This window comes from Canis lupus, chromosome 9 (assembly GCF_011100685.1).
Source record: "Canis lupus familiaris isolate Mischka breed German Shepherd chromosome 9, alternate assembly UU_Cfam_GSD_1.0, whole genome shotgun sequence".
Taxonomy (NCBI): Eukaryota; Metazoa; Chordata; class Mammalia; order Carnivora; family Canidae; genus Canis; species Canis lupus.
Window position 1 is genome coordinate 39,025,940 of NC_049230.1, and position 19,683 is coordinate 39,045,622.

Below are 19,683 nucleotides of genomic sequence, written 5' to 3' on the forward strand. Positions count from 1 at the left end.
TTAATCACTATTTTTCTTGTGAATGTTTTTAATGTTTTTACTTTTTTATTGAAGAGCAATACACATATGAAGGGTGCACGTGTCACCTAAGTGATGGCCTGGTACATTTTTACAAAATGACTACATTTGCCCAATCAGCAGGAAGATCAAGAAACAGAATGTTACCAAAATCCCAAAAGCACCACCCAGCATTGAGCTCTCTTCCAGCCACTATCCACTCTAAGAGTGACCACTATATTGACTTCGGTCAAAATTGGTTTTGAGCTTTACACGATAAGAAACATACTGTCTGCCTCTTATGTATATCTGTCCTCTTCAACTTTACATTTGGGAGAGTCATCTGTATTGTTGAAATAGTTTTAAATTGTGCATGCCCGTTGCTATGTAATCTTCCTTTATGACTTATTTACTCATTCTACTGTTGATAGGTATTTCAGTAATTCCCAGGTTTGAGTCTATTACAAATAATGCTGCTATGAATGTGTTAGTACCATATGTGAGCATATGCATATAATTCATTAGCATACAGGCATATGTGTGCAGTTCTGTTCTGCCTACCCCTGGAGGTGGAATAACTGGGTCTTAGACTAAGTTTATATTTGGTTTTTGTAGATACTGCAAAATAGTTTCCCAGAATAGTCATAGTAATTTCCAGTCCTGGCAGCAGTATAGAGTTCCAGTTATCCACACTCCTCTTGCCAACACTTAGCGTTTTCTGTTTTATGTATTTAGCCGTTCTGGCATGAGAGATATTGAAGTATGTATTTCCATTTCCATGATGACTCATAAAGCTGAAAATATTTTTTAGCTTTTATTGGTCATTTGCATATCTCTTCTGGCTAAATGTGTCTTTCCATTTTCTGCCTTCTTTTTATTGGGTTGCCTTTTTTTTAACCAATTTGTTGGAGATCTTCATATATTTGGGATTTGTGTTCATTATGATGTATCTATATGGCAAATATCACCTCTTGCTTTCTAAGTTGCCTTTTTACTCTTTTGTGTCCTTCGATGATATCACGAAAATTTTATTTTATTTAATTTAGGATTTTATTTATTTATTCATGAGAGATACACAAAGAGAGGCAGAGACACAAGTGGAGGGAGAAGCAGGCTCCATGCAGGCAGCCCAAAGTGGGACTTGATCCCAGAACTCCAGGATCTCGCCCTAAGCCAAAGGCAGACGCTCAACCACTGAGCCACCAGGCATCCCAGACATCACAAAAATTTTAATGTCATCTACTACATCACTTTTTTTTCTGTGCTGGTTAGCACTTTTTGTGACACATTTAAGAAATCCTTGCCTTCTCCCATGTCACAAACACGTTTTCTTGTAAAATCTTAATGGTTTCAACCTTCATGTTTAGATATGCAGTCCATCTGAAACTGATTTTTGTGTGTGATGTGAGTTAAGGGGGATAAAATACATCTTTCCATATAAATATCCAATTGGCTCTGAATCATTTATTAAAATGACTATCATTTCTCTGCCACATTGGAGATGCACAGTATGTGTGAGAACACTACACAGCAACGAGCATCGACAATTTCATGCTGGATTCAACAATATGGGTGAAAGTCACAAACATAAAGTCAAATGGAAGAAGACAGACACAAAAGGGACAGGCAACATGATTCTTTGCTTGTTATAAATCAAGCCCCCGTAAATGTATAGGACTGTGATCTATTTTATTCCACATCAGTTTATTCTTATGCAAATATGATAATGTTTTAATTACTAAAACTTCAAAATAGGTCTTACTATCTGGTAATATAAGCCTTCTCACTTCGTTCTTTTCCAAAATTGCTTTGGAGAAGGCACTAGGTCCTTTCCATTATCATATAAATTTTAGTATCAGATTATCAATTACCACACATAAACCTGCTAGGATTTTGTTTGAAATTGCTCTTGTCTGTTTTTGATCTTCCAAATCCCTTTGGAAAATCCCTTTGGAGTCTTGATTTGGATTTTATTAATCCCATAATTTAATTTGTGGTATATTGAATTCTTTTTTGATTATTTCATTCCTGTGAATATTGATTTCCTCACCAGACTATTAGCAACTTTTGGAAAAGGTCCCGGTCACATAATTCTTTTGTTTTCTGCATAATATTACGGCAACCTCTATAGCCAAATAGCAGTTATTGTGTGTTTTTTGACTGGACCTCATAGACTCTTGCAAAATGACCTTGTCAAGTGCTTTTCTCAAATATTCCAGGATGGATGCTCCTTGGCTTCTGACTTAATTCATTTGGCTAAATCATTCAAGTATTTATTAGTTCACCTAGCAAAGCAGCTAGCATAGTCTAATCTTAAATGGATATTGACGCACAAGATATGTTGTGCCATCTGTTCAGTATTTAGGCATCTCCTTTTTCCCTAGGGATATTTCAGTCCGGTAAAGGCAGTGAACACAAAACCAACTATCTAAAATGTCAGCTCTTTAATGCTAGAGCTTTAGAGCTAGAGGAGTGATTAAGAGGTTGAAGATATCCTGAGTAAGAGGACAAAAAGGCATGAAGGCATGGAAATCCATCCCATGTCAAAGAAGCATGAGTGGTCTAGTATGGTTGGCCAGAATGGGATGGAATGAGAGTGAGGTGAAGCTGGACAGGCAGCATAGGGTCAGTGATTCTTTTTACTTTATTATTTAGGATGGTTAGTATCAGAGAGTGTCATGACCAGATTTGTGCTTAAAAATCATGCTCTACTAGCACTGAGGAGAGTGGACTATAGTGTGCACAGGCAGGAGGCTACTACTGTAGTCCGGAGAGGAGATAAACAGAGGCGGGACGTGGGATGGTGATTGCAAGTCATTCTGGAGGCAAAATCAATGACTTGGTGATGGATCAGGTACATGTATTTTGGGGGAGGGCATCTGGATATCCGGGTACAGGTTATAGGATGTCACTGTGCTAAGCTCCAAGCCGTCCACTTGGGTGATTGAGTAGAATGGACCGGCTCTTCTGAAAGTATGCTAAGATGTACCTGTGATTGGCAGCTGTGTGAGGGGCACAGCAAAGTGCCAGTGGGGCTGTTTTATTCTCTCACCAAATAACGACATTTTGCCATGTGATTTCATTTTACAGGATTCCTAGGTTCTTTTGTATAGCTACCACTGCTCTCCTGGGAAGAGAAAAAACAGGTTATTTCAGAAATACAAGCCCCAAGTAAAACATTCCCTCCCCACCACTTCTCTGAAATTAGATTTGTCAGATCAGATTGGCAAGGAATCTTAAATCATTTAGCACAAGCTGCTCATTTGGTAGATGAAGAGGCCAAGTCCAAGAGAAGAAGGATGGTGTATTAACCAGTAAGCGGGGTCACTGGGTATACCCAGTTGTGGTGAGAGGCAGTCCATCAGCATGGTAAAAAGTAAGGAGTCAAACAGGTGTGGATGCTACCACCTACGAGGTGTGTGATCTGGAGAATGTTAGCTTCTCCTGAGACCCAGTTTGCTTGACTACAAAATGGAGTTGCAAGAATTACACGCACCATGTACACAGTCATAGCAGTGACAAACCAGATGCCCAGTCCATGCCACCAAGACACCTGAGTTAAAATGTCTATTATAGTTGTTTGACCTTATAAAAATGGTCTAACCTCTATAGCTAGCAACTTGTGTGTAAAGCAGAGAAAATAATCTCTCTCTTGCACTATTTTGAGAATGAAATTGAACAATATATTTATCTAAATCCCCTAGCACTGTGCCTGGGACAAAGAAGATACTTGGTCATGTTTGCTCTCAGCCCAAACCTTATGTTTCATCACCTTCTCCTTCCTGTTTCTTCTCCTCTTCCTCCTCATCCTTCTCTCAGAGTCCTCTTATTTTTTATTTAATGCTGTACTGCCATTTATCCATTAGTTGCAAATCTGGAAATGGGTGTTGCCATGATTGCTCCTACGGCCTGTCCGTCCTCTTGTTTCCATAGGTGGGAATGTATTCTCTGCCATGTCTGTCTGTCCCTCCTGTGGCTTGTGGAGGGCCCCAGACACTGCCACTCTGCTCAGAGCTTCCCTGGGCACTATATTCAGGACAGGCCTCCCACCAGGCCCCCTCCTCTCCATCTTGACAAGCATCTGGTGGATATAATGAATGATCTCTTATTGGGAGGTTTTTAGCAGTTTCCTTGCTTCAGCAATTAAAACAGTAGTTTGTCTTTTTAGTCATGTTTTGATGGAGCTCCAGGAATGAGATTGGAATGAAAACCTTCTGAACCTCCTCTCTGGACCCAAGTTTGTTTCCCTAATGTAATGGGGGAGAAAGCTAATGAGCCATATATATTCGGGCATCTTTTGTAAAAGTAGCAGGTCCCCCAGCTGTAATGTGGATGGGCCAGCTTGATGGCTCACTGAGGCTGAGCATGACTGGAAATCAGGTCAGGGATTGTCACCAGAGAAGGCTAAAAGGTCCGTAACCAGTAAAGGCCTGTCCCTACGGCTGACAGAAGTGAATCACAGAAGAGGCAAGTACCAGCAGAGTGGGGGTGGGGGCAGCTTTTCTCGAACTGCAAATCCTATCTATCTGCTTTTATGTCCTGATGCCCCCAAAGTGGAGCCCTCAAATTGCAAAGAGCATATATTTATTGCTTTAATTTAAATGAATAGGTTTGAGGATTTCAAAGGAGAAAATTGAAGATACCCAAAGTGGAGGGGGGATTGATGACAAAATCGGAGATGGGAAAGCTTACACCAGAGAGAATTTAGGTCACATAATTCTCCAGTTTCCCTGATGATGCATGAAAATACCACTGGGGTCAGTGGAGGGAGGAAGAAAGATTGGTCCAGAAGAGGTACAAACTTGATTGTGATTTGTTTTCTTATAAAAAAATACAAAAGGAAGAAATGAATAAAGGAAGAAGGAAAAAAGAAACACCAAAGCTCACATCTTTATTTTGTTCCCAAATGAATTCCATTAGACTCGATATGTCATTCTAAGTGTGCCTGAATATAGCTGTGGATTTAGATAACTCTCTTCTCCTCTTCTGACCTTTATTACGACTACAAAAATTCTGTGTGTGAGGGATAAATAATGCATGCTCTCAGCCAAGAAAGGAAAGAAGACCTAAGGAAACACTGCAGAAAAAATAAGCAACATTCCTTTCTCCGGTACATTTTAACTCTTGACCCACTCCCACCTCCACGCTCACTGCTTGCCTGCTCCTACCCACCAATCAGCACCCCGAAACCTGGAACAGAGTACTAGATACCATAGGTTTGGGGGTCAAACTTGCATTTAAAATGCTTATAGCTGGGGCACCTGGGTGGCTTAATTGGTTAAGTGTTCACCTCCGGCTCAGGTCATGATCCTAGGGTCCTGGGATCGAGCCCTACATCAGGCTCCCTGTTCAGTGGAAACCTGCTTCTCCCTTTCCCTCTGCCTGCTGCTCCCCCTGCTTGTGCTCTTTCTATCAAACAAATAAATAAAATCTTTAAAAAAATTAAATAAAATGTTATTAGTTATGGGAAGCCTGGGTGGCTCACTTGATCAGGTGTCTGACTCTTGACGCCAGGGTGGTGGGTTCAAGCCCCAACTTGGGCTCCATGCTGGATGTGAAACCTACTTTAAAAAATGCTTATAGCTACGATATATTAATTGTGTGATGATAAGAACGTCCCCACTCTTCTCCGTCTTGGTCTTCTCTGTGAAATGGGGATATCCACCTTGGTATGCTCTGGGTCAAAGACTTTGGAGAGATAATAAATGAAGACGTATGCCAATAAACCTTTGGAGCCTGAGCCTGGGGAACAGACCGAAGAAAGGAAGTGTGTTCTAGTCACCCGTGTGCCTCAGACACAAGGGAAGGAGTGGTAGGCAGAGGGGGCACCCTCTCAGCCTTGAATTACCTTGAAGGAGTTGTGGAGAGCCTAGAAACCCAATCTTGGCTTTGATCCCTCAGCTGGCTTCTGTGGCAGCAGAGGAAATGAAATGTCTCTTACCACGAACAGAAGCCAGAAACCTCTGCTTCTTGCAGTTATAACAGAAATAGATGAAGGGACAGAAATGAACCTGAAGCTCACGCTGAACTCAGTGTTGGACTGTGCACAGGATTATGTGTGTGTCAGCATGTGGTTGCTTCTTACTAGTGTGTGTATCATGCTGAGGTGGAGGGACAGCGATCCTTTTCCAGTTGGGGCTTTAACAAAGACCCTGAGCACTTGACCCTCAAGCCTTTGGGGCTAGAAAATGAGGTGGGAAAGGCAATGAACCAAAAGCAAAAGAATACAGTGTGGGTCTTATCTGTGGGAGGACTTTGGAAGGCATCAGAAAAATGAAGGCCAGGGATTATATGCTCATTTACACATCACCTCCAACTCCCCAATTACACACCTAATTAAGAGTTGGATGGTCAGGCAAATGGTTTAAATACATGATAAAGGGGTTAGGGATTAACACACCTTGCAGGAGCAGGCTTATCTTTAGATAGTCTTTAGAAAAACTTATCTTTAGATAGTCTTTAGAAAAACCTGGGAGGCTGTGTCCCTCAGTATGTCTTTCAGAGCCTTAGCCCCTCCTTTCTCGTGGGCATCTCTGATGCCTCCTGGACAGCATCCTGTGCCTTGTCACTCGGTCTCAAAAAACACTAAATTTCAGAGACAGGAGAGATCTCCAAAGGAAGGAAGGAAGGTCTGAAACAGGGAGCAAGCTGCTCTAGGACACAGTGAATGGGAGTTCCAGGGCAGCACTATACCTGCTGATGCCCATTCCAGAGACCTTCCCCCATCCTGCCTGTACTCCCTTGAGCCTTGAGTCCCTGTAACATTGATGGGTCTAGGTAGAAAGGGGATGAGTCTGCCTGGTAAGTAAGACCATCCTGCCATGGTGGGACACTTTAGATTTACCTGGTGCTGGTCCCCACCATGGCTGATTTTGAGATCTATAGAAAGATGAGCAGGTCAGACCTCCCCCTGTGGTCTCTCCCTCCAGCCCCCTCCGCTGCTGCCCCAATGTGAGTTTGCTTCAGACAATAACTGGTTTTGTGTAACCATTAGGGAAACCCTTTCTTGTCTCCATCCCAGTTCAGAATGACTCTCCCACAGGCATCAGGCTGGCAGAAGGAGGCCTGACTGGCTCTGCATAGTGAACCTGGGACAGAGCCAGGGTGAAAATGTGGTAACCCGCTGCTAGTTTCAGGATACTGAAAACCTCAGGGCACTGCCTATTGCCCCGAGAAATCCTTGACTCTGGATGCAAAGGGTAATTGGAGAACTTGCTCAGGGTTGCCTAAGGAAGCTGTAGAATCCACTTCTTCCGTTCTTACTTCCTGTTAGATGCAGCCTTGCCATTTCCATGGTAACTGGGAAGCTTCTTGGGTTTCACTGATCCATTGTTTGGGGAGATATGGGAGGACAACTGGATGGGGTAAGTAGATAAGGAGGCTGAGATGTGGAAATCTTCCCATTTTATCCTCACCTCGGGCTCTGACAGGGTTACCACCACAAGCAGAGGCAGGAATGTGAGGATTATTAGTCGCTTTGTGACCACTAGGCCCCAGATGCAGATCCTGCGAGTCATGAGAATGCATCGAGGGGCTAGAGATCAGCACTAGAAACCCTGTGTTGCTCAGTTGCCTGGGTAGCCGGGTCTGCCCTTAGAGCTCCCCTCCTCCCTGACCATCCTTCTTCTTCCTCCTTTCCTTTCTTTGACTCCTTCCCCTTGGCAGAGACCTAGTCTAGTTGCCAGAGTCAGGGGAGGGGCATCCTGTTCCCTTGCTGGGGGCCAGGTGATGTGGAGGAAATGGGAACTAGAGCACAGAGGTGAAGGACAATGCCTGCTTTCCAGCCATATGAACTTGATCTTCAGTTTCTTCACCAGTAAAACATAGATGACAATAGTTCATCTTTCTTAGGCCTGTTGTGAGGATTCTATGAGGTACTCTGTGTATGGCACTTAGAGCTGTGCTTGTCATGTAGATGGTCCTTTATAAGTAGGATAACCTTAGATGCAGGTGTGACTGGGACAGTCCCATTGTATGCCTACTGTTCCTGCCTCACTATTAACAGTGCTCCCTTCCCATTTCAAAAGTACCTGGATTTTGATGTGATATATGGTTTCCCTGTATATAGTTTAGCTATTTTGTTTGGGAAGTGGTCCGGGGTTTTGAGGACATACAGGGTTGGATGCCACAGGCTAGGAAGTGAGGCAGGCAGGAGTCCAGCTCCAGAGCATCTTCAATGGCCCAGTTCAGGTTAAACTATTTGGGGAGTTTAGAAAAAACTGGAGGGATGAAGAAAACCCTGTAACACTGAAGTTTTGCTCTTTCTTACCCACTCCCACCTCCCTCGTGAAAAGTGCCAAGAGCCTATAGGATGCAGCCCTACCTGAGTCTTACCAGTAATGCACATTCAGAAAGCAAGTTTTGAGAACCCAGAACCAGGAATAGCTTTCTGTTCTGCCTCGGGCCAGGTAACAGGTCAGGGTGCCCAGACCATTAAGGGCAGCCAGCAGTGCCATGTGTTCCTGGTTAAAAGAAAAATATATAGAGAGAACCAATTTTCCTCCCTCGTGGAAGAACTGGAGTCAATCTCGGCAGAACATTTCCAATGGGACCAGATTGCCCTTATGTTGCCAGAGTAATGGGCCGAGAGGTCTTCCGGAGGCTGAGCCCTTGAAGTCCTTGTGTGGATGTAGCTATTGTCTATCTGTCTGTCTCATCATTGTTAGAAATACCGTCTGTCATTCTAATAGCTTGGACCCTGGAGTCAAATCTCAGTTCACCCACTCATTAGCTGTGTGAATTTGGACAAGTTTCTTCACTTTTCTGTGCCTAAGTTTCCTTACCTGTAAAATGAGGATGATGCTATGTCTGCCTGGTAGGGCTGCGGTGAGGATGAAGAGCCATTCATATGTCGCTCACAGCGAATAAGTGTGGCTCACTAGAATAAGTGTGGCTGCTCTTTGTATGTTGTTTCTTTGTTATTCTTGTTAGAGGGGGTTCTGACCTCTCTTCTCATCCCTTTGGTTGCCTTAGTATGATTTTCAATGAAAAGACACCAGTTTGCATATTGTATAGAAGAATAGCCTGGGCCAGCTTAGGCACAGCCACCTCTGCATTCATCATTTCATTCCACAGATGGGGCAGACTCCGAAAACAGAACTTGGTACAGAAGGGAGTGTTTGGCTCTTGGAGAAAGAAAGTGTTAAGAATTGCACAGATTCTGGAATTAGACAGACTATGAATTGAATGCTGGATCTTCTGATGTTAACCATTTTGGGTAAAAGATCTAACCTCTCTGAGCCTCAGTTGACTGATACATAAAATAGGAAAAATTGGTTGGTGTGAGGATCAATGGGTGCAGAAGCTCCTGGCACGATTTCTGGCATGCAGCAGGTACACCAGAAGCACCAATTCCTTGTCCCCTGCTGTTACTGGACAGCAAGGTGCTTGTGGAGAGGTAGGCCGTGTGTTGGTTCCCTGCTGCATCTCCTAGGTCTTGACGCAGTGCCTGCAACTGAGCAAGCAGTCAGTAAATAGTCAGGAAATGAATGCAGAATGAATAGATTTTTCATGCATTACATGCCTCCTCAGACATAAATATATTAACATCCTGCTTAGTGCATCATGGCTAATCACTGCTAGAGATGAAGGCTTTGAGGACTTAATGATTTTTGAAGACTATATTCAAGGTTAAATTATGAGTCAAGTCAAAACTCTAAACTGCTGGAAGCAATTTCCTCATGTTTCAACTGTTGCTAAGCCTCATCTGCTTTATTTATTCAAACCCCACTGACCCCTCCCCCTCACATTCTTCCACGTATGGAGAGGACATGTTGTAGCAGCACTTAACTGCGTTTCCCTGGAAAGGAGGGAGGTGCAGAGAACACAGTTTAAGGCTGAAGTGCCTTAGTCCTTGTGTTTTAAAGGGAATTAACTGGAAGGTGGGTGGGTGTTTGTTCTTGGCACCAGTCCCCTATTCCTGAATTCTACATTTACTCACAGTGTGTGACAGAGGGGAAAGGGACACTGATTTAGAAATCCGCCCATCTTCCAGGTCCATCCACAGCCTAGTTAGCTCAAAAGCCTCATCATCCCCGCCCCCAAGACTCTGTGAAGGGCTGTCTCTTGCGGGGCGGGGCGGCGGGGGCAGGTGTGACAGCAGAGGCGTCTGTAATGGTCTCCGGGCTGCTCAGGGCAGCTGTGCCCTGCACATGCATCTGTGACCTCTTCTTGTTTTTCCTGGCACCTGGGATTTCTCTGTCTCTCTCAAGACGTTCCTGATGGGGTGGGATTTGGCTAATCGAGTTGAGAACTTGCATTATATCTGGAGTGGTCTGGGAATTCACTGACATCTTCCCTGGAGTGAAAGCTCCTCAGGCCTGTGCTTTGTTTTGCTTTGGTCATATGCCACTACAATTGTTTGGGGAAAGCACTTGTAGCCCTTCTCTGTGAAGGAGCCCCAAGCAGATAGCACTGAGCAGACGCTATGGGGAGGGGGCACCTGTATTGCTGCGGGGAGTTCTAATCGGATGTGGTGCGTGTTGGAGAACTTACTGGAACTTGAACAGAAGCTGCCTCTCTCTCCTCCTTGTGCAGGGACCTGGGAAGGTGTGGACCGACTTTAAAGGGCTCCTCTAGGCCTGCGGGGTGAAATGGGGCCCAGAAGGTAACCCTGATCCTAGTGGCCCTCACCAAGCTCGCAGAATAGTCAGGGAGAGTGCTTGAGGCTTGCTCAGTGGGTTAGACTAGAAGCTTCTCAGCTCCACTGCGCTGACACGGGGTACAAACCTAGGGACAGTGGCCGAGCAGGTGTGTTTGTGAGCTAACAGAACTGTAACCTTGGCCTAGACGCAGTGCTCCTGTGGAACATTCCAGGCCTGCACCTGCTGGCATCCCTGAGCCTCGGTGGGCCAGGGTCTCTGGACCTATGAGAGATGGCTCTTCAGCAGTCCCCTATTGTGACAAGGAGCAAGTGCACGTGCAGTCTAAGGAATCTGCCCTCCCATTCAAGGAACTGACAATGCCTTGGGGTTCATGGATATGCAGAGGAAAATACAGTAACATCTAGGAGGAAGATTCTGGACTTCATGCTGGTTAGGAGAAATGGCTCGAATGATTCCTTTCCCAACAGAACTATGTGGCTATAATTGCACCCCACTTTGGTGAAATAGGTCATAGCAGTTCAAAACTTACTTTGCGCACAATGCTTTGTATTTACTCGGATTTCAGTACATGTTTATTGAAAGAAGAGGATGGACCGCGGCGCAGGTTCAGGGAATCGAATTAACATTCATGGAAACCCACGCTCTGAAAGGAACTTTAGATGCTTCTCCAGTTTTTTCCTCACAATCTAGTAGATATTGTCATCCTGACTTCACAGGTGAGCCATTCAAAGGTCCTTATATATACAGGAGTGGACGGTGGAGACTGCACTGGGACCTAGAGCTGACTCCCAGGGCCATGTGGGTCATTAGCCCGCTGGGTTGCTGCCAGGGCATCTGCTGCAGCCAGGAGCACAGAGTTACTAGTAGGGATTACCTGGGTTGGAGTAGAGTCAGAGAAGGACTGGGATTGGTGATACCGACTTAATTGAAACAAAGTCCAGAAAAGCCTTTATGAAGTAAGAAATCCTGATTTTCTGCTGAGAGTTAGGATCTGGTATGAGGATGATGGTATTGAAAACCCCAGCAAAACTGTCACCGGCAGTACCTGGCGGGGGGGATGTGAAGGGAGAGGGGAATAAAAGACAGAAAGGGAGGCAAAGATGTATGGATCGAGAGTCAGAAAAAAAAATTAGGCAAGGGTATAAGAAGAGAGGAGAGGAGAAAAACCTCTGAAAGAACCTTTGAAAAACTGATACCTTTACTCAACTGAAAGAAATATAAAGTGCATATAGGTGATTTTGCAAGGAGTCCTGCCAAAATCACACGAGGTTCATTATTTTCTCCCTCATTTCCTGTTATCACACTTGACCGAGGGCATCTGGACTGGAAAGGACACCACTGCCCTCAATACCATGTTTACAGTAACTAATGACCTCTCTGGAGTATAACTGAAGTTCCTAGAGTACAGTTGTAACTCTAGAAGCTAACTGGCTTTGCAGTAATGGCTTCGACATAATTGTTAGTGGTTTCTGGGCTATTCTGGCAAGGCATGCGATCGTTAAGGTTTCTTTTCTTTTTTCTTTCTTTCTTTCTTTCTTTCTTTCTTTCTTTCTTTCTTTCTTTCTTTCTTTTTCTCTTTCTTCTTTCTTTCTTTCTTTCTTTCTTTCTTTCTTTCTTTCTTTCTTTTCTTTCTTCCTTCCTTCCTTCCTTCCTTCCTTCCTTCCTTCCTTCCTTCCTTCTTTTCTTTCTTTCTTTCTTTCTTTCTTTCTTTCTTTCTTTCTTTCTTTCTTTCTTGATCTGTGGTCCATCTTACACTGTCAGAGAATATGTGACTGTTGGAAGTTCCTTTGTGTAAAAGCACTAGTTAGACTGGACCTGAGGAGGGTGGTGTCCAGGATGGCCTTATGTGAATTATTTTTTTAAAAGATTTTATTTATTTATTCATGAGAGACACACAGAGAGGCAGACACACAAGCAGAGGGAGAAGCAGGCTCCATGCAGGGAGCCCGAAGCAGGGCTTGATCCTAGGACCTCAGAATCATGACCTGAGTCAAAGTCAGATGCTCAACCACTGAGCCATCCAGGTGCCCCCCTTGTGTGGATTATACCCAAGAGCTCGGTACAAGGGAGTAAATCAGTGAATATTTAAATAAAGGGCAAATATGTGCTGAAGTTTTGTGGTTTGTTTTGTTTTTGAGGCCATACTTTTAAAAATTTCTAAATGGTTTTGAGCCTTTCTGATGTATTTAACTCTCTGTTAGCCTTTGGGGCTATAATGCTCAATAGGGCATGTTTTGTAACTTCAAAGAGCTTATGGTTAGTGAGATGATTCTGTTTGACAGTGAGGACATTCAGATGCTATAGGCCTGACTTTGTTACTTTTTAAAGAAATTCTTCCATCTGTGGTTGGATATCTCTGTTTATATTGAAGACTATCAGACCCAGAGATACTTTTGAAAAATCAAGAAGCACAACAGTTTTTTTTTTTTTTAAGGTTCATTCATTAATTCAACAAGCATTGATGGAGTCTTAACTACATGTAAGAGCTGATATTGGTGCTAGGAAAGTGGTGTGAATCTTCCAGAAGTTCACATTCTAGCTGGGGAGGCAGCCACCGGAAGAGGGAACTAAATAGTATAAAAAATATCAGGGAGGTGACCTTGAGACAGGTGCAGCTCATTGAAAGGACTTTAGAGATGGGGAAGTTGGTAATTCTACTTTATGTTCTTCTCCTTTCGTTTTCAGACCAAGAGCCCCCCTTAAACCCTTTCCATTTCTCCAACCACAGTTGACACCATTTAGGAGAACTTCTGAGAGTACACATCCGTGCACTGTTTCCAAATGCTCACAATTCCATCAAAACTAGGAACAAATGAATTTATTTCCGTGCTCCTTAGGCACCTCACCTGTGAGATGTACATCCCAACACCTGTGGGGCTGCTGGATGTCAAGGTGAGAACAGATGTGAAAACAGCTGAAGCCCAGTGAGGCCATGATTCACTGTTTCTTCTGAAAGCAAAATAAATTATTTTATGAGGCTCTTCTGGGGCTTAAGTAGATACAGGTTTAAAGTGCAGATCCTTGTGTTATGTACTCCCACAAAAGACAGAGGCCAGGGTAGGGAGGACCTGCAAGCAATGCATCATCAGGGTAAGTGACACTATCATAGTGTCCCCCTACCCATCTTGGGGGAAAGGCCATGAACCCCACTGGGAGAGTCCTCTCCTTGTCCACAAGTCCTAACTGGCCCCCAACAGGTGGATATTACCCTTGCTCTGCTCATCTGCCCTCATATTTAAATCCTGGTTTATGACTGCACACCTGCTATTTTGCATGGGGACAGGATAGAGGGGGCATGGGGACCAGAGAAAGATCACAGGTCCACAGGGGTGGCTCCATGTCACCTACCTCCCCTTTTGACAATCGCAGTAATAATAATGAGGGCGTTCACAATGGCAACTGTAGTTACTGAGCTTTTCTTAGACACTCAGTGCTTCACACATTTTAACTCCTCAGGTTCTTCCATCAGCCATATGAGGTGGGTACTTCCACCATCCCCGTTTTACAGATGAGCAAACCAAGGATAGACACGGTACACAGTGTGCTTCAAGTTACAGAGCCAGGGTGTGGTAGACCCAGGACTTAAACCCACAGCCTGAGCACCTGGCATGAGCACCTGAACCCTTGACCACAGGTCTCATGGCCTTATGAGGTGCATGGACAGCAGCGTGATTCAGTGGCCCTGGACTCTTACCAGAAGTTCATTTCCACACCTTGAGTGGGATGGTGGGCAATTCACTTGCCTATTGAAGCCTCAGTCTCTTTGTCTATAAAATGGGCAGAATAACTTCACAGGACAAATTGAGATGTTGATCTGTGCAGAGAACTTAGTGAGACATTTCAACGTCACTCCTATGCAGCCCACAGAAGCCACTTGATGTACAAATAGTACGTGGTTCCCTTAGAACTGAGATTGCCCCTTAGGCACTGGCATTGTTTTAATCAATGACTTCAAGCTCTATTGGGTTATAACTCTTCCTTATAGGACCACCAGTATCGTTACTTTGAGTGAAGACTGTGAATGTTTTAGTTTCAGGTGGCAGCCTCAGAATGTTTTCCCAGCAAAGTTAATTAAATGTACCCAATGCTCTCCATGCACCTTCCCCATCTTTCACACAGTCAGGCTTGTAATTTCATGTGCCTTCCCTTGATCTATTTTTATATCATCACATAATAATTTATCCCCTAAATATATCCATCATCCAGGATTTGCATTTATTTTTTATTAAGTTCCTTGCCTGTCTCTCATGGTTTAATCAGTGTTTATTCCACTCTCTGAGTAGTGGAGGACATAGAATGACAAGACATGGTCCAAACTCTGGACTCTTGCAGCCCACCTGCTCTGTGACCTGAGGGCAATCTCTTCCTGTTGATCCAGGTCTCAGTGTGCTCATTTATAAATGGGAGTGAGACTTACCAGGAAGGGTTGTTGCATGGCTCATCAAAAGAAAGATAGTATAATGCAGTAACAACAGAAGGGATGGCCGTGACTAATGGTCCATCTCTGTGTGGGGTTATTGCACATCACCGAGTCCTTAGCACCATGCATGCGGTGATAGGCAAAGCCATAAAGACAGCAATTGTGTGCTCTGTGGAAGAAGACTGGCTGGCTCCCAGCTCTTCCTGGCAATGTGACTTTGGACATATGATTTAACTTTGCTTTGCCTCAGTTTAGAGAGGGAAGAGCTATAAAGTGAAGAAAACAATAGCACCCACCCCTCTGGACTATATTATGATGTGCTCAGTGGTTCTTAACTGGGAGTGAGTGATTCTGCCTCTAGGAGTCTGGAGACGTTATTAGTGGGGATGGGATGCTGCTGGCATCTGGTGGGTAGAGGTCAGGGATGAGGTTCATTATCCTACAATGTAGGATCCTATAGGACAGCATCCCCATGACATAGAATTCCAGCCCAAGATGTGAACAGTGCCCAAGTCGAGAAAGTCCCCTTAATTGAAGCAATCCAGGTAAATTCTTGACATAGTTATTGGCACACAAAAAGCATCTGTCTTAAGGAGTAAAGTTGGCTATATCTGGAGGGAGCCATAGAATGTTTTCGTGTCAGCTCAGCACTGGGATGGGAATCTTCATGCTAACTCCACTCTAGGTCCCCTGCATATAACTGGTGCCATCACAGATCCATTCCCTTGTCCCAAATGTGTGCACAGCACTGGGCCGCTGTAAGCTCTGTGGATGAAAGAACACAGCCTGATTCCTTTTACCGTTCTTCCTAATATTTATTACCATGACCTCACCCACAGAACCTGCTTAGAGGTGGTTGGCAATTTGGTTTTGAAGTTTGATTGGCAGGTATTGTAGAGAGATATAGATGTAGGAATCATTTGTTCAAGAAAGAGGTTGGGGCTTTTATAGGAGGTGCCGGTGGGTGAATTGGGTAGGGAAGTTCATCCTCCAAGGACAACTGGACTTTGTCTGGAGATGATCCTCACTCCTTAAAACTTGCAGAAAAATAAACTTAGCATGAAGAAGGAGAAGTTTCCAGGTCCCCAGCCTTGGGAAGACCAAAGGCTCTTCTCAGGGACAGAAGCTGGAAGAATGATTGTTTGCAGAACTGCTCAGGGATAGGTGTGCAAGAACTACAGGAGTCATCTGACCTCTTTGTTTCTCCAAGGAGGAAATAGATTCAGCAAAATATATTTGCAAAAGCTTGTACCAGAGCTCATGGGAACAGGTCTTATTGAGTATTGTATCTTCACAGGCTAGTGGAGAACTTTGATACATCGGAGATGCTTAATAGGGTGTAAGTGACCCTATCAGAGTGTTCCCCCACCCATCTTGGGGGAAAGGCCATGAACCCCACTGGGAGAGTCCTCTCCTTGTCCACAAGTCCTAACTGGCCCCCAACAGGTGGATATTACCCTTGCTCTGCTCATCTGCCCTCATATTTAAATCCCGGCTTATGACTGCACACCTGCCATTTTGCATGGGGACAGGATGGAGGGGGCATGGGGACCAGAGAAAGATCACAGGTCCACAGGGGTGGCTCCATGTCACCTACCTCCCCTTTTGACAATCGCAGTAATAATAATGAGGGCGTTCACAATGGCAACTGTAGTTACTGAGCTTTTCTTGGATACTCAGTGCTTCACACATTTTAACTCCTCAGGTTCTTCCATCAGCCATATGAGGTGGGTACTTTCACCATCCCCGTTTTACAGATGGCAAACCAAGGATAGACACAGTACACAGTGTGCTTCAAGTTACAGAGCTAGGGTGTGGTAGATCCAGGACTTAAATCCACAGCCATCTGGCGTGAGCACCTGAACTCTTGACCACAGGTCTCATGGCCTTATGAGGTGCACAGACAGCAGCGTGATTCAGTGACCCTGGACTCTTACCAGAAGGTCATTTCCACACCTCAAGTGGGATGGTGGGCAATTCACTTGCCTCTTGAAGCCTCAGTCTCCTTGTCTATAAAATGGGCAGAATAACCTCACAGATGAAAGGAGATGTTGGCTCCCGGTACATGTTGATTCCCTTCCCTCCACGACAATGCAGTCTGTGCAGGGAACTTAGTGGGACATTTCAATGCCATGTCTCCTGATATCCCACAGTGCAGAGCTCTCTCTGCAGACTGCACAGACCCTTGCCCTGCCCAGCCCCTGGGGACAACTCTTGGTTTGCAAACTGGCACCTGCACATGGAGGTGAGATCTAGAAAAGAGGTAAACCTCTCCAGATTGGTAGGTGGTGGCCTTAACAGTCAAGGAAACCTACTGAAGGGGCTTGTCTTGGATGCTGCAAAACAAGGCATCACCTGCCGGAATCCTCAAAGTTTATGCAGAGGCCTGAACTAGATTCACTCACATATGCCATTTAGATATTCTCAACAATGCCTTATTGTCAAGGCTGTGTCCTTGAAAGCAGCTCCCACTGTGGGAACGGTGGGCAGAGAGAACATGCCAAGGATGGGGGTTGAGAAGCCTTTGATCGCCTGGGCCCAGTATGCTGGTCAGCTGGGGCTCTTGCGATGACCTCCCCCAACAACAGAAAAATGATGTCCCTTAGTTATTGGTGTCCTCCAAGACTGCTTTCTCAAAATGCCTAGATCAAAATCAGCAGGCCATAAATCCAGGCTAAATTGAATGCATAATCAGACACAGAAAAAGGAGATATGCATATGTTGATATTTATATATACACAGAGAGAGTGAAAAGACACTTACCTCATTCTCTTTCCATAAAGGTCTTGAAAATCTGCCTCCTTTGGCTTTTCTGTGGCCCTCCGGATAACAGACAGGGATACACAGGGGCTGAAGTGACCTCCATGGTGTCATCTTCTGGCTTGGTTTTGGAGCTTTTTCCACCTCCACCTCCCACCCATTCTTCCTTGCCTCTCTCTCGTCTCTGCAGCCTTCCTTGGCTTCCTTTCCCCCAGAGCCAGCTCTTCTTGTCATGGCCAGCGGGCACTGCCGCACTGCCACATTGCTTCCCCGTGTCCTGGCTCTGTGATGTGTCTGCAGGGGATGCTTACTTCGAATAATGGCAGAGTGGAAAGAACATAAGATTGGAGTCAGGGAACCAGGCCTTGAGCCCCAGACCCTCCTATTGTCTTCTAGGTGACCTCCAGCTCTCTGAGCCTCAGTTTCCTTCTTTACACTGTGGACACAGTGACCTTGCTCCTGCTCAGGGAAACCAAACAGGATAACGCCTGCCGGAGCATGTCACCTCAAGTACCATATCTATACAAGCGATATTTGTGTTCCAGGGAGGCGAAAAGCTCTGTGAGAGCAGAGGGCGTGCCTCTCATGTCTCCCTTATTCCCCTGCAGTGCCTGCCACAGGGCTGGACACGTCAATACCCATGTAGTGAACCTATAGTTGAATGTGTATACAAGCAAGAAAAAGACAAACATGATTATAATGTAGATGCCAGGCTCCTTTGTCCTTAATCCTGTTTTTCTTTTTCTTATTCCCATTCTATTCCTTTTATTCCTCAGGGCTTTATGAAAGAAATAGAGGGACGCTTGGGTTGCTCAGTGGTTGAGCGTCTGCCTTTGGCTCAGGGCATGATCCCAGGGTCCTGGGATTGAGTCCCGCATCAGGTTCCCCATGGGGAGCCTGCTTCTCCCTCTGCCTGTGTCTCTGCCTCTCTCTGTGCCTCTCATGAATAAATAAATAAAATCTTAAAATAAAAAAAAAGGGGGTAGGGAGTAAATAAGTTGGCTGAATACAGGAGCTACAGAAAAGTCGTCAAAGCAAATGGGTACAGAGGTGAGGCACACTCTGATCCACATATGCTGGAACAGCTCCTGAAAGAGTGGATGGGTGAAGAAAGAAGGGAGCAGGGTGGAGGGGGTGTTGACCTAAGAAGATGGGTGGGTGGGCAATAGAGAGTTCGTGAGTGTTCAAGGAGGTGGTGTGATGAGCAAAGTGACAGAGGTAGGATAAAATACCACCTCCGCTAAGCACTTGTTCCTGAAGGCCAGTAGTGGGAGGAGACTCCCCTGGGCAGCAAGGCAGGACCAGCTCTTAGGCACTGGTGGTCTTTCTCTGGTGTTCGGTGTTCTTGTCACTGCCAGTTCACCTATGGCCAAGGGGGTGCCCATAAAGTTTTTGTGGAGAGCCTGTCTGTGGCTGGTTGATTTCAGGGCCCTTTGTCCTTCTGTGTAAAGCAGGTGGCTCTGGGGTTTGAGAGAAAACAAACAGCAATGGGTTCTCTCTCCTACTTCCTTCCCAGGGGAGACAGGAACAGTAGCAGGCTCAACTAAGAGGACATGTAAAGACAGAGTCACGCAGTAAAGGATATTTAGAGCAGGCAAACATAATATAGAGGATAGAAGGAGGGGCAGAGGAGCGCTGGAGGGACTTTCACACCCTGCAGAGAAGGGACGACCTACCAGTGAGTGTCTCAGGGTCCTGGGTATGTTCTTTTACTCATGGGGGTAGATTTGAGCCAGACCTGCTTTGTTTCATATGAGAGGGGACCTCTGTGTCTTCAACCAGGGGGACTGGATAGGGCGGGTGTGCCCCCAGAGCCTCTGCTCATCCCACCCCGAGGGGTCAGCTGACTCAGGACTAGGGGTAGGTGTGTCTTATGGAAAGCAAACAAGAGAGCCACTAATT

General features: G+C 45.1%; 1 long non-coding RNA gene across 1 annotated transcript; it reads right to left on the reverse strand.

The window, feature by feature from the left end:
- Positions 1 to 9,074: 9,074 nt before the first annotated feature.
- On the reverse strand, positions 9,075 to 19,661 carry LOC111097429. The gene is made up of 3 exons (XR_005364065.1): positions 19,458 to 19,661; positions 17,785 to 18,091; positions 9,075 to 9,451 (listed from the first exon to the last, which is right to left on the reverse strand). It is a non-coding gene; the product is annotated as an uncharacterized LOC111097429 (long non-coding RNA).
- Positions 19,662 to 19,683: the final 22 nt, after the last annotated feature.